Source organism: Hypanus sabinus, chromosome 30, assembly GCF_030144855.1.
Source record: "Hypanus sabinus isolate sHypSab1 chromosome 30, sHypSab1.hap1, whole genome shotgun sequence".
Classification (NCBI taxonomy): Eukaryota; Metazoa; Chordata; class Chondrichthyes; order Myliobatiformes; family Dasyatidae; genus Hypanus; species Hypanus sabinus.
This window is the reverse complement of record NC_082735.1, coordinates 25467727-25490828: the sequence shown is the minus strand read 5'-3', so window position 1 is coordinate 25490828 and position 23102 is coordinate 25467727. Positions and strand designations below refer to the sequence as shown.

At 42.1% G+C, this 23102-nt stretch overlaps 1 protein-coding gene across 1 annotated transcript in view; it reads left to right on the top strand.

Moving 5' to 3' along the window:
* The first annotated feature begins 2072 nt into the window (after positions 1 to 2072).
* The window catches only part of cnr2 (cannabinoid receptor 2), a 103712-nt gene continuing 82682 nt past the window's right edge, over positions 2073 to 23102 (top strand). Inside the window, exon 1 of the mRNA XM_059954437.1 lies at positions 2073 to 2488. The gene's annotated coding sequence lies outside the window, so the exon portion shown is untranslated. The remainder of the gene's footprint in view (positions 2489 to 23102) is intronic.

Genomic DNA, 23102 nt, shown 5'->3' with positions numbered 1-23102 from the left:
TCTTTCTTGGACAGGAAACGTGGGGCAGCTTCCGGAGGCTGGCGGGGTGGAAGGGCGACGGCCTGGCAAAAGGCGGCTCACCCGTCGTGCGCACGGGAGCGGGCAGGACGCAGCTCTGACGCAGCTTCAGCTCGGTGTGGGTGCTGTTGGAATGTTCTCGGGCGACAGGACGAATTAGAATTGTAAGGAGCAGCACAAACATGTCTGCTGTTTAACAGACAAAAAAAAAATGAGCTCCGCAGCTCTTGCAGTTGAAAACAGAAACAGCGTAAATCAGCCAACTCTCAATCAGCACTACGAGATCCAACCGGTTGGGAACCTGCCGCTTCAATGGGAAGCCGCCTGTGAAAATCAAGGGATCTCTTTAACCCCGGATTCAATGGACTGGTACTTTCAGAGTGTCTTGCATTTTAAAATTACAACCCATGCAGCGTCAAGTTATGAATTTAAAATTTTTTGAGCCTTAAGCAAAAATAATTAGGTTATAAATTGGATGGTGCTGGAAAATAGGCTTGGGAGTTGCAATGTGTGATTAGCCAGTCTTCCTTGGAGCCAGTGGAGGGACATTTCTGCTCAGACCTCATTAGCACAATAGTAGCATTAGTCAACCCTAATTTACTAAAGCAATGCTAATCCATAAAGGCTATGTGCTTATGAAAGTCCTTCCACAGCTGGGCAAATACTGCACAAAGTGACCACAGACGAGCTGGTAACCTCTCCCTCACCGTCAGCCTGCTCTCGGGCCGGTGGTGGATAATGTGGAGAGGCAGCGAAATCCTTAAAGAGCCGTCGATGCCAGCCAGGGGACTTGTAGAAATTCAGTGCCTACAACTCTAGGCCAAAGGGGTTGATTTAATAATCTCCACGCGTGGCCGCAAGAGAAGCAGACACAATCAAAGATAGCGTATTGCTTATAATTAATTCTTACTCTCATTCCACTTCCTGATGCTAAATATCCATTTTCACGCCCGTCCTTGGTGGTGTGTTCATTGACGCAACTCTGCTCCGAAGGACAGTTGTTAATTCAGCTTTGGATGAAGACTTACTTAACTTACAGATTGTTTTACACAACTAGTGGAGTGTGTGGCACTACTGTCTTATGCGAGTTGCTGGTTGGGACCTTTTGAGACCCTCACTGCAGTCTTTCAAGTAAATAGCTCTATAAATAAAAGTCAGATGTAGGTATTGATATTAGTTAGTGGATTTGGATCTGCATTTCACTTCATGATGTGTTTCTTCTTGCTCCTTTTTTGTTGTTTTGACTGGGGCGTCCTGCAGATAACGAACGACATGGCGCTCGATTGAACTGAATGTGCCTGGACTCTTTCAGTTACTTTGTGGTTTGGGTGTTCTATATTCTGGTTTTTCATTTGTTTTCTGTTGCCATTTGTGCGACTTGTTCTTTTTTTATTGCATGTGGGGGCGGGGTTTGATGTTTTGTTCTTGAACGGGTTCCATGGTTTTCTTTGTTTTGTGGCTGTCTGTGGAGAAGACGAATCTCAGGCTGGTACATTGCAAACATTCTTCGATAAGAAGTGTTATTTGAATCATTGAATGCACTGAAATAACGAAAAGCCTTTCAATCAGATCATCCTGGAATTTGGAGTGAAAAAAATTGGAAGAACTTAGCAGTTCAGGCAGCATATGTGGAGGGAAATGGATAGTTGAGAATTTTGGGTGAGATCCTTCATCTGGACTGAAGGTAATTTGTTCCTGTGACCATGTACTTCTTTCTTTTAGTCAAAATCATAGAGTCATGGAGAGATATAGCACAGAAACTGATGCTGAGGTGAACGAAGTTCATGCCCACCATATTAAACCCATTAACGCCCGAGTTCTGACAAAGGGTCTCCAACTTGAATTACTAACTCTGTTCCTCTCCTCACTGATACATCCTGACCTACTGAACATTTCTATCATTTTCAGCTTTTATTTTAAATTTCTAGCATCTGTGTTTTTAAAAAAAAAATCACAGTTCCCATGCTAACCCTTCACACTAGGAGCATTTTACAGTGGCTGATTAATTAACCAAACTGCATATTTTTGGGATGTTTGAAGAAACTGGAGCACCTAGAGCAGGGTTTCCCAACATGGGGTTAATGGTAGGCATCCGTGGCATGAAAAACTTTGTGAATCCCTAATCGAGAGGAAGCGAGCACACAGTGGTCACAGTGTGGTGAACTCCATATACCTGTCTGGACATGCCCCCTGCTGACTGCTCCTGTGGCTCCTCCCACAGACCCCTGTATAAAGGCGATTGAGGCCTGAGACCAGCCTCAGTCTCCAGGATGTAGTATGGTGGTCAACCACTGCTTGTTCCTTCTTCCAGACAATAAAAGCCGATATCTCGCCTTCACGTCTCAGAGTGAGTTATTGATGGTGCATCACACAGAGGAAGCGTGTAAACTCCACACAGAGAGGAACAAGATCCAGGATTGAACTGTGGTCACTGAAGATATGAGGAAGTGACACAACTATCTACACCACGGTACTGGCTGGTTCATAAAACAAGATCTTGTTGCTAGTTTAGTAATAGTTGAGAATAGATCTGTTGGATTGGATGGTTTAATCGTTTTTTTTTGTATATTAACAATTAATTGTCTGTTTGTATTTGGTACCACTACTTATGTACATGTAACTGTTTAGTATGTTTCCTAGTGGTCATAGTATGTATCTGCAATTGTTCAGTGTCTATTGGTTACATTTTGTCTGATTCTGGAAGCTTCTTCTGGTATTGCATTAATTGACTAGGGGCTATCTGCAAATTGCATGGAATGTTTCTTATCTTTGGTATAAAAATGTCCGGCCACACAGCCCTGACGTCTTTGCATCTTCTCTCTCTTCCCTTACTGGATCTCTATCACTGCCTAGTTTTCAACTACTCGTGCTTAATAAAATGATCGTGAAGCAACAAGTTTTATGCCTCTTTCCTGACTTCTGAAAGTACCTGGGATCAAGAACAGTGCTATTTTGCTCAGTAATGTTACATTTCCTACTGTATGGGAGGAAAACCCTAGACCGCTACCGCAAATATTTTTCCTACGCTCAATACTCTCCCTGTCCGCTGCACTTCCAGAGTGAACTGTAATGAACCAATTTCAACAGTTCTTCATAACTACAAATTTTTGGGAAGTAACTAAAAATATCAAAATGTAATTGTGGAGTTTGTACAATATGTGGATTAATCCATCTCTAAGACCCCTCATCATCTGGGTCATGCCCTCTTTTCATCATTACCATCAGGGAGGAGGGATAGGAGCTTAAAGACCCACACTCAATGACTTAGGAACAGATCCTTCCCTTTCCCCTCCACCACCACCACTAGATTTCTGAATATCCAGGAATCCATGAATGAACACAACCTAATTTTTGGACTTGATGGAAATTTTATATCACTGCACAATACTGCTGTCACAAAACAACAGATTCCATGACATGTACGTGAGTGGTAGTAAATCAGATTCTGATTCTGATAGATACCCCAAGCAGACAAGTGGATAAATTTCAAATTTTGGACATAATACTTGATGTAAAGAAAACTTGAGGCAAAAGAGTTCTCAGTAATCATATTCAAAATCAGAATCAGGCTTATTGTACAAAAGTTCAAAGTTCAAAGCAAGTTTTATTATCAACATACATAAACTGAATACAACACTGAGATTCATTTTCCTGTGGGCATTGTCACTAACACGTCGGGAAATAGGTTGCAACACATGCAAAATGCTGGAGGAACTCAGCCAACCAGACAGCATCTATGGAAAAGAGTATGGTCAATGTTTCGGCCAGAAACCTTTCAGCAGGAGTCCTGTTGAAGAGTCTTGGCCCGAAACATCGATAGTGAGGTAGTGTGCATGGGTTCATGGACCCTACAGAAACTGGATGGCAGAGGAAAAGAAACTTGTCCTAAATCATTGAGAGCACACCTTCAATCTCCAGAACCCCCTCCCTAATAGTAGTGATGGGAAAACAGCATTTGCTGGATAGTGAGAGTCTTTCATAATGGATGAGGCCCTTTTGAAGCACTGCCTTTTGAAGATGTCCCTTGATGGTGGGGAGGTTAGTATCTTGTAGGGAAGCTAGTGCCCGTGAAGGAGTTGGCTGAGTCAGCAACCTTCTGTAGGCGTTTATTTTTCCATTGGTGCCTCGATACCAGATGGTGGTGCAGCCAGTCGGCATCCACAGTACACTCGTAGAAATTTGTTGGACTCTTCAGTGACATCTTCTCAAACTCCTGGTGCAGTTCACCCGCTGGTGTGCCATTTTTTGTAATTGCATTAACACATTGGGCCCAAGGAAAAAAATCTTCCGGGAGGTTGATGTCCAGGAACTTGAAGCTGCCCACCCTTTTTCAACGCTGACCCCTCAATGAGGACTGGCGTGCTTTCCTGCAAATTTTCCTTCCCGAGGTTCACAATCAGCTTCTTGGTCTTACTGACAAAGAGTGCAAGGGTGTTGTTGGTGCCTTGATGCCCACATCTTGCTGCAGAACGTTAAGGCCCTCTTCAGCTGACTCAGGCAGCTGCAGTCATGATACAAAGTCTCACAAAGCATTAAATGTTCTTTTCCTGTTGGAGAGATGTTCCACAGAACTCGGTTATTCTGGAGTGAGCCACAGAAGTTAGTGATAATAAACCTGATTGTTATTCTGATACTTCAGCTATTGTTATACCCTTCCAAGCTGAGATCTTGTCCTTGTTGCCTTCTTTCAAAGTTAAATTATTGCCCTCTCCCGAACCTAACCTTCCTGGTGGTGGTTGCCCGTCACATCTGACAATGACAGGACAGCTGTGCAGGAGAGTTTCAAAGAACAAAACCCGTTGCACTGGGGTACCTCCACTTCCTTGACCTCAGAAGTCCAGGTTCAGTGGTCCGCGCCAACATCACGAACCGGGGGACCTTCTCCATTGCAGGGGATGATCATGATGTCTTCTGTGCCCTGTCATGCCCTTCGCTCTCCACGAAGCATGGCAAGTCCATCTTCCTAGCCATTGGATCTCACTCTAGATCTCATCTGCCCAGTCTGCCACAGCTAACTTTGCATGCTGGGACAGGCATGCCCCTATGTCACTGGGGTACGAGGCTCACCTGGTTTAGCCCACCTGTCAAAGCGTATGGGGTGTCTGGGAGGGTGAAGGGGCTTGTCGTGTCCATTCTGGGGCAGCTCACTCACCTTTGGTCCCCACTGGACGCTCAGCTCTCACCTGTGGTTGTAAGTGGTTGTTTACATGCGAAAGTGGTCACATCCCAGTACACCGCTTCGACAAACCTCCTGAGACAACCATAACGTTCACACTGAGGGTAGGAAATCTTAAGAAGAGGCATTATAGGCATGTCTACCAATTGCCATGTCAAAGTCTCCCATTGTTAACCTGCTGACGAAAACTTTCCAGAGTTCCAAAACAATCCGTCAAAACAAGGTGAAATAAAGGGCAAATGTTTCTCCCTGATAACGCATTATTCCAAGTGTGAAAAGCTTATATATTTCCTGTGGCTGTCCCACGCAATTCATGAACTAATAAGACCACAAGACCACAAGATACGGAAGCAGAAATAAGCCATTCGGCCCATCAAGTTTGCTCTGCCATTCAACCGTGGGCTGATACAATTCTTCCAGTCATCCCCACTCCCCTGCCTTCTCCCCATACCCTTTGATGCCCTGGCTAATCAAGAACCTATCTATCTCTGCCTTAAATGCACCCAATGACTTGGCCTCCACAGTCGCTCATGGCAACAGATTCCACAGATACACCACCCTCTGATTAAATTAATTTCTCCACATCTCTGTTCTAAATGGACGTCCTTCAATCCTGAAGTCATGCCCTCTTGTCCTGGACTCCCCTACCATGGGAAATAACTTTGCCACATATAATCTGTTCAGGCCTTTTAACATTCAGAATGTTTCTATGAGATTCCCCCCTCATTCTCCTGAACTCCAGGGAATACAGCCCAAGAGCTGCCAGATGTTCTTCATACGGTAACCCTTTCATTCCTGGAATCAACTAATCCATGTCTCTCCTCATCAACTTCAGAGTAATATTTTCCTCATTCCTAGATACCCTTCTTTCAGAACCAGAGTCAGATTTAACATCACCCACATATGTCATGAAACTTGTTAACTTAGCAGCAGCAGTTCATTGCAAACCATGATAATATAGGGAAAAAAAAGTAACTCAATTACAGTAAGTATGTATGTATATTAAGTAAATTAAAAATAGTGCAAAGACCAAAATAATAAAAAAGTGAGGTAGTGTTTGTGGGTTCAGTGTCCATTTAGAAATCAGATGGCAGAGGGGAAGAAGCTGTTCCTGAATTGCTGAGTGTGTGCCTTCAGGCTTCTGTACCTCCTCCCTGATGGTAACGACCAGAAGAGGGCATATGTTGGGTGATGGGCATTCTTAATAACAATTTCTGTGGCATCTTTCTGAAGCACCACACCCAACTGATAAAATATAAATTTCCGCAGGCGTCACGTTGAAAAGCTACGAACTGAAATAATCTTGTCCTGATGAAGAGTCTTGGCCTGAATATTGACTCTTTATTCCTTTCCAGAGTTGTTGCCTGACCTGCTGATTTCCTCCAGGATTTGGTGTGTATTGCTCAGGATTTCTAGCATCTACAGAATCTCTTACATTAATAGTTTTATGGACTGGCTTTGTAATTACCGAAGGGCTGGAAAATGAAAGCAACAGAGTTAGTTGTTAATGTACATTGGGCTCTTTACGTGAGAAAAAAATTACATCTTAAATGCCAGGTTTCTAACATTGGAGAAATAGACAGACAGCCCAATTGATTTGCTGATTAGTTCTTAAGATTGATGGGTGTTGTTCTGTGATGCCAGGATCCTCTACAAAGCTTTAATTTTGTCAGAGATATTCTTTGTATTTTATTCATTATTTCTGCTCTGTCAGTTCTACATTCAGGCTGGGACTTGATCCATTTTGACATTACGCCAGTACCCTCTGGTGTTTAAAAGGCACTGGCATGTGGGATTGGACATGTCTGTAATTGTGCTTCTGGCATTTTTAACATTTATAAAATATTAAATTTTCATCGATATGGCATTGTTTTAATTACAGAGTTGTGGGTATTGGTGCTATATAATAATGATTTTTTAATATCATTTAAAGCTGCTTCTAACATGTAAGGAATGGGAAAAATAGTTTAGCCAATGAAGCATTATTAGATTGAAAATCAGACCTCAGAGACTTTCCAACCATCAATTAGTTTATTTGCCCCATTACAACAGCATGAAATGAATACCTTTCCTTCCATTTGCCCTGCACTGACTCCAATATACACTGAAAATGCATCCTTTGAAGATGTTGCCTTGAAACTTACATTATGTACATCTTATAATTTTGTATCTAAATTAACAGTTTTATTTCTATCATCCTTCTCTTATCATCTTCTTCCTGTTAAGATAGATGCACTATTTAATTCTTAACATAAATACTGTAAATTAAAATGTTCCATTTTGAGAAAATGTCTTCTAACATCTTCATTCTTTCAGTGATGATTGTCAGTCCTTACTACTTATTTACAAATTTGCTTTGAGTGGATATAATTTTGCATGGCCACACATTCAGAATGGTTTCTATTCATAATTTCTTCTTTGAATTAAACACTTAATAATATTTGTTTGTGAAGGGTGAAAAATATGTATTTTTTACTTCTTCCACAGTTTCCAAAGCACAAGGAGGGTGGGATTCAATCAGAAGTCCAATGTTGTAAGAGAGATCACACTTGGAAAGTGTTATGTAGAATGTAACCAACTTAAGGATCACCTGAGGCCACAAAAGATGTCAGTGCTTTTCCATCCTTCTGCAGATAAACTCTAATGTGGATGGGTAGATATTTTAGTATCCTCCAATCACGTGTCAATTTCTTCGCATTGTATGGATCTTTGTCCTGTTTCTGACCTGATCCTAAAATTTTTCCTGACTATGGCCAACTACTGTCTTGTAAAATCTTGTAAACATCTTGCAAAATCAAGTCAATCTTGGCAACCAAATGAAGTTCCCAGACTTCATCGTCACATCATCCCCGAGGCCCGACATAGTCATTCTGTCAGAAACCTTGAGGCAGCTGGTTGTTGGTAGAACTGACAGTTCCTTGGGAAGACTGGATCAAGGAGGCGCTTGAGTGGAAGAAAGCCAAATACCAGGAGCTGGTAGGGCAGTGTCAGAGACAGGGCTGGAGGGGATGATGTGTACCTGTAAGAGGTTTTGTTGGCTGTTCTCTGTGCAGAACCTACTCTCTCTTTGACATTATGTGGGCTGCAAAGAAAAGAGCAATCAGACCATCACAGAGGCTGCTGAGCGAGCCTCCAGCTGGCTATGGATCTGGAGGAGTGACCCATGGTCCAATGCTGCCGGAACACAAGGCCTGATCAACCCTGGCTGGGTCACCTGGGTGAGAGTGTTGGACGTTGAAAGATCTGAAACATCTGATGACCCCAGGTTACATCACTGATGATGCGTCCCAGTGCATCTCAGCATTAGCATCATATTTTGCTAGTTAAATTAATTCACTTTCTTTTTTACATTTAATTTCTTAATCCTACAATTTAAAGATCTAAATCACACGTATTTCTATTCTTTTTAGGGTCTTACTATTCAAGATAAAGTTTCTTTCATTCTATAGCAAACATGAGGAAATCTGCAGATGCTGGAAATTCAAGCAATACACACAAAATGTTGGTGGAACACAGCAGGCCAGGCAGCATCTACAGGGAGAAGCACTGTCAATGTTTCAGGCCGAGACCCTTCGCCTGGACTAACTGGTCTCGGCCCGAAACGTTGACAGTGCTTCTCCTTATAGATGCTGCCTGGCCTGCTGTGTTCCACCAGCATTTTGTGTGTGTTGCTTTCTTTCATTCTAGTTTTGTCAGAATTTGGCATAACATATTTCACTGCCTTTTGCCTGCTATTTTTCCCTGAGCAACCTAACTGTTAACTTCATCGTCATATTTGCAGATGACCCCACAGTGATCGGATTAATTGCAAATAACAATGAAACAACATACAGAGTGGGGGTGTAGAAACTTTCCGAATGACGCAATAACCATAATCTTTCACTCAACATCAGAAAAGACCAAAGAGATGATTATTGATTTCAGGAACTCAGGAAGGTAGACAGTGGAAAGTGTCTCCAGCTTTAAGTTCTTGTGAACGAACATCGCCAAGGAGCTCTCCTGGACCATCAGCATCTCCTTGATAGCAGGGAAGGCTTAATGGAGCCAATCCTATCTTAGGAATTTAAAGGGAGCAACTCTTCCCCAAAAGCCTTCATCGATGTGATGAGAGACCTCGATGAGGATGGTCAGGACCCAATTGCTGGGGTATCTGAGGCTAGGGTCAAGACACGGTACGAGACTGAAACAAGAACTGAGCTAGACAATTTACTCAAGCTGAGTTTATGATCGAGCATTGAACCTTCATTCAGACGCTCCTTAAATTTTGAATCATGGCATCAAAACATGGCTGCCAATTAGTGAGACAGTCTTGAATCCTTAAAGGGGCTGTGCCAGCTATCCTTATTCTGGAAGCTGGTGTGGCTGGGTACATATTGTAACAATCAACGTGTGACTGAGAGTATACTGACCTAATACATGACCGTATGGTACGCTAGCTGCAGCAAGATCAACCGAAAAGCTCTTCAACGAGTGATCCGGACTGCACAGAATAGCAGTGGGCCACAGCTACCAGATATGAAATCACAAACCAGAGAAAATCAGCAGAAGCTGGAAATCCAAGCAACACACACAAAATGCTGGAGGAACTCAGCAGGCCAGGCAGCATCTATGGAAAAAAAAGCACAGTCCTGCCAAAAGGTCCCGGCTTGAAACGCCAACTGTACTTCTGTTTCCATAGATGCTGCCTGGCCTGCTGAGTTCCTCCAGCATTTTGTGCGTGTTGCAGATATGGAAGCCATCTGCAACTCATGATGAATCACGATGGAGTCATCCCTCCCCAGTAATCACCTGTTCACTCCTCTACCATCTAGCACGAAAAACACTAGAACACAGCCACCCAAGCTCTAAAATAGCTCTCCCACCACCACCCAGCCAATCTACAAACAATCTCTAAGTACACTACATAGGCATAATTCTTGATGCTATTTTATATTTAATGATTGCATTTTATAATCTGGGCAAGTGCAACACTTAATGGGGCAGCCAGTGTTTCTAGTGCTATTTGTTTGTAATTCAGTTGTCACTATGACTAACTCAGATGTTATTTGAAACGTAGTCATTGTGGTTTTAGTAATTGAATTGACGTTAAACTGTTTTGCACTGAGTGAAGTAGCAGTGTAATCTCGTTATCCTCAGCAATGGTAATAGAACTAATTAACTGTTTCCTCCTGCAGTCTCTATATCTTCACACATTACCACGCTGTACATGACAATAAACAGACTTAGTATTAACACCTCTCTTGTGTTTATATCCATATCATTCATGTAGATTTATAAAGTCAGCCATATAACACTACAGCACAAAAGCAGGCTCTTTGGCCCATCTAGTCCGTGCCAAACCATTAATCTGCCTCGTCCCATCGACCTGCACCTGGACTATAACCCCCTCTACCCCTCCCATCCGCCTACCTATCCAGATTTCTCTTAAATGTTGAAAATCCAACTCGCATCCACCGGCAGCTTGGTCAACACTCTCACCATCTTTGTGTTCCCCCTTAATCATTTCCCCTTTCACCCTTTAACCCATGACCTCTGGTTCCGGTCTCATCCAAGCTCAGTGGGAGAAGCTTGCTTGCATTTACCCTCTCTATACCCCTCATAGTTTTGTATACCTCTGTCGAATCTCCCCTCATTCTCCCACGCTCCGGAGAATGAAGACCTGGCCTGTTCAGCTTTCCCTTGTCATTCAGGTCCCCAAGTACCAGCAACATCTCTGTAATTTTCTCTAAGTCTTAGAGTAATGCAGCACCGAATGAAGTGGGAGACTGTTCCAAAGACACATCCCCATGCCACACTGTTTACTTTGATTGTTTATTCCAATGGAATATGCAACATTTTTTGTGTGTGTGTCCTCTGCAGCAACTCCTCAAAGAAAATCCTATTTTATAGTCATTACTCATTTATTACCCTTTCATTACCCATTACTGCATTACTCTTTATTACCCATCAGTCAACTGAACCAGTCAAGCTTAACTGAGCCTTTCTTTTTCTTGTTGCATGTTCAGGAAACAATTAACATTTAAGCAAATGATATTTTTGAATTCCATGAATGGATTTTGCATTCAACAAAACATGTTCAGAGTCAAAATCGAAGATGTAGTTATAATGTCTGGTGCAGGCAGTTGTCCTTGAGAAAGTGTTTTCTTACTGAATCACTCCAGTGCTTCCAGTAAAGGTGAGGACGTTGTTGTTGTGATGAGAGGTCCCAGGGTATGAAAGTACTCCAGGATACACCATAATTCTAAATTCATCTGGTTATTTGGACTAAAACGTTTGCAATGCCTGCTAAGTGTGAGCATTAGAAATTCTGCTCACTTGCTTAGCCTCCGTATGGCGTCAGTAGAAACCCCAATGCTATGAGTCACAGAACAGACTCTTGTTGAAATCTGCCCTCTCCAGCTCAGCGGATGATTGCATTTGCTAGCTTAATGGCTGGAAGATCCATTTTGTTGAACTGCAAAGAGATTAATCTTCCAACCACATCTCAATGGTTCTCCAAAACCATATTTTGTTTAAATTTAGAAAAAATTAGAAGTGGTACATTTGACCCCTCGGTTAAATTTGAAGAAACTTGGAGACCTTTTATTCAACACTTCCATAGAACGTAATCTGATCTTTCCCGATTCCTTTATTTTATTCATTGGCCTGAATAGAGGAGCGGAGTTAACGACATTAAAGATTTTATTTGATATAATTGAATAGCCCGGCTTTGTTTAGTTCTGCCTTAGTTTGGTTTAGTTTAGTTTAGTTTTTTCTCAATTTCAATTTGGGGTTTTTTCCGCCATCTTTTTTTTTTATTTTGGGTATCAAGGGTTTGGGAGGTCAATTATATTGGTGCTATTTATAGCCTTTTTTCATATGTCAATTACCAACAATGTAATCCCACTCCCTTTATACTACCATGATTATTATGTATTTACTTTTGAAAAACTTAATAAAAAGATTAAAAAAGAACGAAATGTTACAAACACCCAGCAACTTACTGTTTCATCCTGCTCGCAAAGTAACCAAACCCCTCGAGTAAGTTTGGTACAGGGTGAACCCACATTCCTAAGCCTTCACACAGTTTCACTTTACAAAACAGTGACTGCTCTTCGCCTCGGAATAAGGAGCAACCCGGCAGACTGTAACATCGTAACAGCGACTGCTAGTCTCCCCTTTCGCTGTGAAGCGGGTGACATCTCTCTGTGTCTCGTTAGTGAGAAAGACAGCCTGTGGCACTTCGAACTGCTGGGTGAGCAGCAGATTTTGTTGACTGCAGATCGTGGGAGCTTTGCTAGTCATTGGTGAGTGATGGGTGTGGATGCTTTTTGCTGAAATGGGTGGGGGGTAGAGGGGGTCTTTGGGGGTCTAACATTTTCCTGTCGTTTGTCCTTTTGGGGCTCTTCTGTTTCTCATGGACTCTGCAAAGACTAAGTATTTCAGGTATACATTCTCTGATCATAAACAGAACCATTTGAACCAACCACTTGAAGTGCGTAATAATTTGCAAAGCCGTATACCTTACCAGAGTTTTGCCAAATGTTACTGGCGTGTACAGTGCCTAGGAGTATTCAGTCCCCTCCCCCCCAACCCCTTGGAAGTTTTCATATTTTATTATTGTTTTACAACATTGAATCACAGTTGTTGTAATGTGAGTATCATTAAAAGTAAGTTAATATTAATCGGGAAGCTGTTGGTAACAAGAGGCGGGATCCGAGGTTGGCGGGGTCTTTACTTCTGCTCTTTTTACTCCCAGCATGCATTGTATATAATTCCTCCACCCATGCCGCACGAGGGACCTGGAAGCCTCTGGATTGTAAATATCATTTGCCGTCCCAGATAAAGATGCTCTTTTGGCCATCAAGTTGTCGAGTGGTCTTTTTGTAAAGTAGAAGCTACCACAACAGTGATTTAATTTGGCTTTCTTTCCTGTCAAAGTGAAAACACATCTCTACAAAGTGATCTAAATTAATTAAATAAATTCAATTAAATAATTGTTTGCATAAGTATTCACCCCCTTTAATATAACACACCAAATCTTCACTAGTGCAGCCAAGTGGTTTTAGGAGTCACATGATTAGTTAAACGGAGATCTGTTTCTGGAGACCTGTGTGCCGTCAAGGTGTTTCAATTGACTAGTAAAAATACACCTGTGTCTGCAAGGTCCAACTGCTGGTGAGTCAGTATCCTGGCAAAAACGACACCATGAAGACACGAGCACACTCCACGCATAGGCCTTTGAAAAGCACAAGTTAGGAGATGGATACAAGAAAATTTCCAAGTCACTGAATATCCCTTGGAGTACAATGAAGTCAATCATCAAGAAGGGGAAAGAATATGGCAGAGCTGTAAATCTGCCAAAAGCAGACCAGCCTGAAAAACTGAATGACCATACAAGAAGGGGACTAGTGGGGGAGGCCTCCAAGAGACCTATGACAACTCTGGAGGAGTTGCAAGTTTCAATGGCTGAGGTAGGAGAGACTGCACATACAATAACTGTGGCCCGGGTGTTTCACCAGTCACAGCTTTATGGGAGAGTGGCAAAGAGACAGCTACTGTTGAAAAAAACTCCCATGAATTCTCAGCAAGAGTTTGCCAGAAGGCATGTGGTAGACTGAAGTCAGCTGGAAGAAGGTTCTACGGTCTGAAGAAACCAAAATTGAGGTTTTTGGCCATCAGACTAAATGCTATGTTTGGCATAAGCCAAACACCACACATCATCAAAAACACGCCATCCCTACCGTGAGGTATGGTGGTGGCTGCATCATGCTGTGGGGATGCTTCACTGCAGCAGGCCCTGGAAGGCTTGTGAAGGTAGAGGGTAAAATAAGTGCAGCAAAATACAGGGGAGTCCTGATGTAACTGGGGAAAAGACTTGCTTTCCAATGATCCCAAACATAAAGCCAAAGCTGCACAGAAATAGCTTGAAAACAGCAAATTTAATGTACTGGTGTGGCCAAATCAGAGTCCAGACCTCAATCCAGTTGAGAATTTGTGGCTGGACTTGAAAAGGGCTGTTCGCTCATGATTCCCATGCAATCTGACAGAGCTTGAGCAGTTTTGTAAAGAAGAATGTGGAAAAATTGCAGCATCCAGATGTGCAAAGCTGATAGAAACCCATCCACACAGACTCAGGGCTGTAATTGCAGCCAAAGGTGCATCTACTAAATAAATACTGATTGAAAGGGGGTGTATGCTTATGCAACCAATTATTTTGTGTTTTATATTTGTAACTAATTTAGATCACTTTGTAGGGATCTGTTTTCGCTTTGACACGAAAGCGTCTTTTTCTGTTGATCAGTGTCAAATAAAGCCAAATTAAATCCTCTGTGATTCAATGTTGTAAAACAGTAAAACATGAAGACTTCCAACACTTACTTTAAATAAGCACTGTATAGCCTATCCCTAAGAAATTTCTTCAGCAATTTCCCTACACTTGATGTGAGACTCACCAGTCTATAGTTACCAGGATTTTCCCTTGTTCCCTTCTTAAATAGAGGTGCTGTAGCGGTGTGCTACACGCAGCGCTAAAATTACGACACGGAGTCGGTAACTGCAGTCGAAGGAAAAAACTTTATTCGAAATCCTCAGCCTCACTTTTAAGCCTCCCTCAACCTGCCCCCCGTGGCGCAGAGGCTCCAAAGCTCTGTGCTCGCAAACCCCCGTAGGCTATCTAATTGTGAGCCGGTTTGGATGTGCCAGGAAATGGGTCGCCACAGTGCAACATTAGCCTCTCGCCAGTCCTGTGGGACTTCACCCGTGCTAGAGAGGACACATAGATACTGGTCAAGGCCCCAGCAATCTTGTCTCTTGCCCCCTTTAATAAAAAAGCCCTGGGGGCTTATCCACCTTAACACTCATTAGGAGGCCCAACACTTCCTCCTCCATGACCTCTGAATGCCCTAATGTATTTATACACTCAACACTGACCTGCTGTTCCTCCACGTCCTCTTCCTTGGTTAATATTGAAGCAAAGTTCTGCTACTTTACAAATGTTGTAAAACAATAAAGCTGTTGGGATGGGCTGGGGTGAATACTTTTTATAGGCACTGTATACTCATCATTGAAGGTTAGCAAACAGACAGCTGTAAATGAATGCAACCAGCAGGTAATAACAATGACAATTAAAGCTAAACTCTGAGGACTGGAATGCCACTGACTGGTTGCCACGTCTGACAGAGTATGCTATTACCTCAAGGGAAGAAATAATAACCGAAAGATAGAATATCTTGCAGAAAATTAATGTAATAAATCTGGGGCATGTAAGTGCCAAGAGCAAAGTGAATATACATTGGTGAACAGACTGCACAAATGAGGACTGGATATGCCTGCACGACTGCGACCTTGAAATAGAAGGAAGGGCTCTTCAATAACATTGAATTCCCCTTAGTGATTAAGAGACAGAATTAATCAGGTTTTCTCATTTAAATAACAACTTAGAACAAGCACCCTTGGTTTAGTTTACCCAATGTATTATAGCAAGAATACCTTCACTTCAGAATCAGAATCAGGTTTATTATTGTTGGCATGCATTGTTAAATTTGTTAGCTTAGCAGCAGCAGCAGTACAACACAATGCATGATAATATAGAAAGAAAAAAAAGTAAATCAATTGCAGTAAGTATATATGTGTATATTGAATAGATTAAAATAGTGCAAAATAAAATATTTGAAGTGAGGTAGTGTTCATGGGTTCAATGTTCACTTAAGAATTGAATGGCAGAGGGGAAGAAGCTGTTCCTGAATCGCTGAGTGTGTGTCTTCAAGCTTCTGTACCTCCTACCTGATGGTAGCAATGAGAAGAGGGCATGTCCTGGGCAAAGGGGGTCCTTAATAATGGATGTCACCTTTCAGAGGCACTGCTTCTTGAAGATGTCTTGGATGCTGCAGAGGCTAGTACCCACGATGAAGCGGACTGATTTTACAACTTCCAGTAGCTTCTTTCGATCCTGTGCAGTAGCACATAACCACCCCCCCCTCCCCACCCCTACCATACCAGACAGTGATGCAGCCTGTCAGAATGCTCTCCACGGTACATTATAGAAGCTTTTGAGTGTTTCAGGTGACAAATCTCTTCAAATTCTGACTTGCCTTCTTTATAGCTGCATCGATATGTTGGGACCAGGTTTGATCCTCAAAGATCTTAACACTGAGGAACTTGAAATTGCTCACTCTCTCCACTTCTGATCCCTCAATGACTGCTTGTGTAGCATTTAGGTTACTGGACTGAGCCAATGAGCTTTTCTACAGGCTTTTTAGTCCACTCTGTCTTGATAATGCCCATTACAACACTGGTGTTTAGGGCAGCAATGAAGGTCCTCCATCGCTGGTGGTGATCAGGCCTTCCTTCAACATGTCAGTAGCTTCCTCTCAGTTTTCACTCCTGTCAGACATGCAAGTCCCGGGTGGAGACTCAGGAATACCGTTGCACTCAGGTGCTGAAGGATTCTCCATTGCTGTTTCTGTAACAATTTTGTTTTACCGGTAAGGGTTGTTAGCCCTGAGCTGAACCCCCCCCCTCCCCCCCAACCTGAATGACCGGTGGACCACTCTTAGTCTGGCCTCTGCCCTTTGACCTGTTTGGCATGGGTGACCCTTCTAAGAGCCAAAGCATAAAGCCCTGACTCCAGCCAACAGGGTTCTCTGTGTCATTGAAGCACACAAGCCTCCTGCGATCCGGATGTGATCCTCTTGGAGGACTCTGTTTTCAGAAAGGAGAGTAATGTGTCCTTCTCACAAGACAGGAAGGAGTAAGTTGTAGTCTGGTACATTGTAGTCTTCCAGTTAGGCAGTAAACCAAAACATTTTACTTTCTTAAATAATTATATACTCAAATATTATTGATTTTACCTCTACAAAGAGTTCCAGCAGAGAGTTCCATGGACATCCGTCCAAACATTTACCACCCTTTTTTAATCTATTGATTGCAATCTCAGCTGTATTGACTCTCACAGAAACATGCCAATGCTTCCTGCTGGAACTGTGCAAAAACCTCTCCAAATATTGCAGGTATCCATCAGCTCTTCCCTGGACTTCCGCTGTTCCGGTGAAGAGGTCAAGCCATCGGTGCTAGGGGTGTGCTGGTGCTCGGGCTTGATGTTGGTTGGGGTAGCTGGTTAATGCTCAACAGATCTACCTGGCCATGGCACTTTGCCACAACTCAAAGCTCAAAGTAAGTTTATCATCAAAGTGCATTTATGTAGCCATATACAACTCTGAGATTCATTTTCTTACAGGCATACTCAATAAATCTATAATAGAATAAAACCATAATAGAATCAATGAAAGACTGCACCAACTCACACTTAACCAGTGTGCAAGATACAACAAACTGTGCAAATACAACTAATAATAAACAAACAAACAGATAGATAACTAAATAAATAAATATCAAGAACATGAAATGAAGAGTACATGAAAGTGAGTCCATAGGCTATGAGAACATTTCAATGATGGGGCAAGTGAAGTTGATTCAAATATTCAAAGATTCAAAGTACATTTATTATCCAAGTGTATATACAACCTAGAGATTTGTATTCCTTATAAGTAGCCATGAAACAAAGAAACAAAAAATATCGTGGTTATCCCTTTTGGTTCAAGAGCCTGATGATTGAGGGGTAGTAACTATTCCTGAACCTAGCGGTGTGAGCCCTGAGGCTCCTGTACCTTCTACCTGATGGCAGCAGTGAGAAGAGAGCATGTCCTGGGTGGTGGAGGTCCCTGATCATGGATGCTGTCATTTTACTTTGGTTTGGTGACTAATCCAATGCGTTACCATGGTGAAAACTTATATCATGTGGTCTCAATTGAGGACATAAAAATATAATCTGGAGAAAGAAATCGAAGACAGACTTTGTGAAAACTTTTATGATATGGTCTTAATTGAGGACACAAAAAGCTAATGAAGAGAAAGATATTGAAGACATTGGGAGGTTTGGGACAAAGCTAACACAAGCAGGAGACAGAATCAGAACAACCCATACTTGTGTGTAAAATATTGGAGAAATTATCTTCTCCAGCACAGGAAGGAAGAAGCATGCAAGGTACCCTGCAAGGAAGAAGCAAGGTACCCTGTCGTAGCTGTACCTGGATTTGGTAGAGAAGGTTGGCAAAAGAAACATTGAACTCAGTGTAGCAAAGACTTCTTTAACTTATGTATGTCAGAAAGGTGAGTGTAATGGCATTCTCCAGGGCCCACTTTCACCAGATATTCACACCCCCACCCCATGTATCACTACCCAGTCTTATCTCTCCAAAGTTCTTCACCCCAACCATGCTCCGGGCCACTAATATTAGTGCACACCAAAGGATAGTTTCCCAATATATACAGTCTGTACATATGATGTCTTGGAATTACTAAACCTTGCTGTGGCAGGGCCGAACAGCAATGGTTATTGGCCCCACCAATGCACCTCAAAAGACATGATGCAAAGTCAGACGTAATTTTTTCTTAAAATCTAGCGTGCAAATTGCATCTGTTATTTACTTGTTTTTGTAAAATACATCTCACTTTAAAGCCCAAAATCTTGATCCTTTCTTTTTAAATGGCAATTTATCCTTCCACATTCCAATGATTTGACTGCATAATTCCCACATAAACTTCTTTTTTAGTATATACTGTAGTGTAAATCGTATCTTCTTATCCTACTGCCACTTCTAAAATATATCACCCCTGTACAGTATTTCCCTTGATTAAAATCTGTCCATCTCTTAACTTCCCAATCTGTCAACCTGCCAGTAAAGTAATGGAGTATCTCACACAATCTTCTGCACATCTAATTGCTCTTTACTACAATGTCATCTCTCTGTTGTGCAATGAGCTCTCTCACATCCAGCCGCAAATTGTTCAATATATATATTTACCTAAATTCTTTCATTTTAAAAGAGATGCGTTTTAAACCCTAACTTTTGTTAGAGAAAGCATGACAGCATTTCCCCCTCAGAATGTTAATGATTTTTGAATTGCTTTTAAAAATAAATCAAAACAAAATGAATACTTTTTGAAAGTAACTACGGGCACTTGTCTAGATGTAGCTGACTTACTATTTATCACCATAAATAATTAGGTACACAAGCCAAGTGAATGGATTAGAACTGTATTCCTGAAGCAGCTGGGCAGGGACTGATAATTATTATTGTGACAGGCAATCACTTTTGCATAAAGTGCAGCATTTCAAATTACAGCAAGTTTGGCTATTTACTGTAATGTGTGAGGCCGCATTAATTAGAGTTACGCCCGTCTGTTTCTTGTTTGAACATAGCTTTCACAAAGAGGCTAGGATTCTGAAGAATCTGGAAGCAGCCATGTAGCCCTCTTGTGCTTTACTGGGGATCCACTCAAGACTAGTTTCTGATATCCCTAATGGGAAAGGAGTCCAGCTACAACACCAGTCACAGTCTCCTTCAGTTCAGCAAGTTCCTGCCCTTTCCCGAACCAGACCAAGCAATAATGAAGTGTTCTTGCAACAGATTATATTCCCTGAGATGTAACCATACTAAATGGCACTTGGCTGTGGGGATGGATATATGACTCTACCAAAGGAGGTGTAAGAGCCATGGGAGCAGGTGGTGGATGGTCATATGAGCAGCTGATACATATCACAAGTCCTGGTTATGCAACCACCGATGCCAGGCAGACAATCTCTGAAGAGTATTGATAATGGCTGGGGTCACCTGTCTTGTAAAGACACTGCCCAGAAGAAGGCAATGGCAAACCACTTCTGCAGAAAAATTTGCCAAGAGCAATCATGGTCATGGGATCATGATCACCTACATCATAAGACATGGCACATAATGATGATGATGAAATGGTACTGCATATAGTTTCCTAATATAATATAATCAGTGCTCTAGTGATGGTACTTGGGTAGATGGAGCTCATCAGCCTGGGAAGGAAGTCCACCTAAGAGAGGGAAAACTCCGATTTCAAACCTCCGCTGCCTTGTGGCCATACCCAGTCATGGGAAAGGCTTCGGAAGTAAACCCTGAGGACAAATCCGGAGCTGGAGTCCCTAAGGCAGTCCGACGTTGCCTTCAACCCCATTCCAGCAACTCCTGCGATGTCACTGGTGCCAAGCTATATCGGCCCTTGCCCTTCCCTTGGACATCGGTGTCGTGGAGAGGGGAGACTTGTTGCTTGGGCAACTGCCAGTCTTCCATACAACCTTGCCCAGGCCTATGCCCTGGGGAGGACTTTCCAGGCGCAGATCCATGGTCTTGCAAGACTAACGGATGCCATCAATGATGGTAAAGATTAAACATTTGATTTTGGATGCTGCATTATCATTACTGCATGTGTCTAAGGCAACTACAGATGGACTGATGTATAGATATAGAGATAGAATGAGCAGAAACCTATTGAGATAAATTTTCTGATGGCCAATTATTCCCTCTGTTAGAGGTGTATGGGTATAATCTAAGTAAAAGTCCCTTTACTGCATCATTTAGCAGGGAGGAAAATAAATAAGAAGGTCATTCAGAACATTGACCGATTGGCTTTCCACTCAGTATTCTTTCCTTTCAAGGGAATTCTAACAAACCAATTGCTGCTGCTGGCGACCCAGCGTGGGTTGTTGTCCCCGTATGATGCACCCTCCAATCACTCCACTAACGATAAGACCATAAGACCATAAGATATAGGGGCAGAAGTAGGCCATTTGGCCTACCGAGTCTGCTCCGCCATTCAATCATGTGCTGATCCAATTCTTCCAGTCATCCCCACTCCCCTGCCTTCACCCCATACCCTTTGATGCCCTGGCTAATCAAGAACCTATCTGTCTCTGCCTTAAATACACCCAATGACTCGGCCTCCACAGACGCTCGTGGCAACAAGTTCCACAGATTTACCACCCTCTGACTAAAGTAATTTCTCCTCATCTCAGTTCTAAAAGGACGTCCTTCAATCTTGAAGCAATGCAAGTTAAGCAATCTAATGCGTAACTAAGTGGTCAACAAAAGATATGACGCCCCGCGGTCCCCAGCAGCAAAATACCCAGAACAGAGCATAAATATGTAACTTACTCCCTTCGCTTTTACCCCACTTTTGCTCACGTGACAAACTACCATAATAAATATACAACACTGAATACAATGCAGATAGAAAACAGGTACATGACTCTGACATTCCAGATCCCTGATTATTATGCTAAAACAATTACAACTACGTACACTAAAACACAGGAGACATGAAATCTTAACATTCACATAAGTGTCCTCATTCTGGTAAGTGGTCTGTCCTGGATTGTGATCTTCTCTCGACAAGCCAGATTGTTCCTCCCGACTGCATTCAGGAAAATCTGTGTTGCCTTGCTGTTGCCTAAACTCATTCAAGTTCAAAACTGAAATCCTGTTAATTGTCAGCTCCGACCGAGCGTAGTCTCCTGTTTGCAGAATTACTTATTACTGAGCTGCCGAGTCGCTTCATTACCTTGTTGAAGAAAATTAATTCATGTCCTACTCAAACCTTTTGATTCTCTCCAAAAGTTAATCACACATCAATGACTTCAGTTGGGCACTTTCAGAATGTTATTTAGGGGTTCGAAACTTCTTCCAATTAAGAAGACAATAATGAAATAATTTCTATACCAGATGTTCTCAAGTGGGAGTAAGGGCTGCTAATCTCTGGTTCAATTCAGCTAATTGAATTCCACTAATTATTTACTGCTTGATTTTATATTTGTCTGTAAATGATCCAACTTTTGATGTCAGCAACATTGCTTAACCAGATGTTTTATAATTTAGTTTAACAGTTCTTTTCGGGTAAAGGGCAAAGTTATATTGGACATATTTTTGAAGTTGCTTTGTTCTGTATTATTTGACAATAATATCAACAAAAGCCTGTTGTGAATATCCATTATAACACATTCTTCATGGCATATCAAATGTGAGAACTGATTTGAATAACTTATAACTCACTGAACCCCTGGGGCAACTAACCTGCTTTTTTAAAAAAAAATCTTGTCCTTGTTAATGTTCATACTTCATATCTTAGGGGGCAATGAGATGTTCCATATTTTAATTTATTTTCTCATAAGACATAGGTGCCATTGGCAAGGTCGACATTTATTGTGTCCCGCTAATCAGCCCTAAGTGATGTGATGTCTTGGGCTGTTTCACAGGACAATTAAACACACTGCAGCAAGTGCAAAGTCCCTTACAGACCAGACCTACTGGGGAGAGCAGGTTTCAACAAAGTAGTCGTAAACTACTTATTTTTTCCAGCAATGCAGCAATTTCACAGTTTCTCTTGTTGATAGTAATTTTTTTCTAAAAAGAAAGACTTCAGAATATTTTTGAACTAAATTCCCTGCCTATTTTGAAATCCTAATTCCTGGATTCAGTTCTAATCTACTTCGCTGTCATGCCGTTTTTCCCCTTTAATTAGTTCCCTGCTGACCCATCAGTAAGGACTGGTGTGTGCTCTTCTACCTTCTCCTTCCTGAATTCCACAGTCTGTCCGTTGGTCTTTCTGATGCTGAGAGAGAAATTGTTGCTGTGATACCCTTCAACAAGCCAGTCTATCTCACTCCAGCAAGTCTCCCCAGTGCTGTCTGGAATTCTACCAAAAACCGTGGTGTCACTGGCAGATTCATAGATGACTTATGAGCCGTGCTTAGCCACACGGTCACGAGTGTGCAGAGGGTAGAGCAGGGGAGCCAATGTTTGTTGTCAGCGAGGAGGAGAAGGAAGAGGATGATGAAATTACGTTTGCAGCTTGTTTTATTTTTCCATTATGTAGTTCACAAGGAAGAGATCAGAGGATAAATGAAAATCATAACCAGGTGGGACTGGAATGCAGAAAACAAGTGTCTGATTTATAGTAAATAAGGCTGGAGATGCAGGTTACCACATTAGACCATGATGAAGTAACAATAACAGATTTGCCTCTTGGAAGAAGTTGAGGGTCAATGGTGTATTCCTGGCTATAA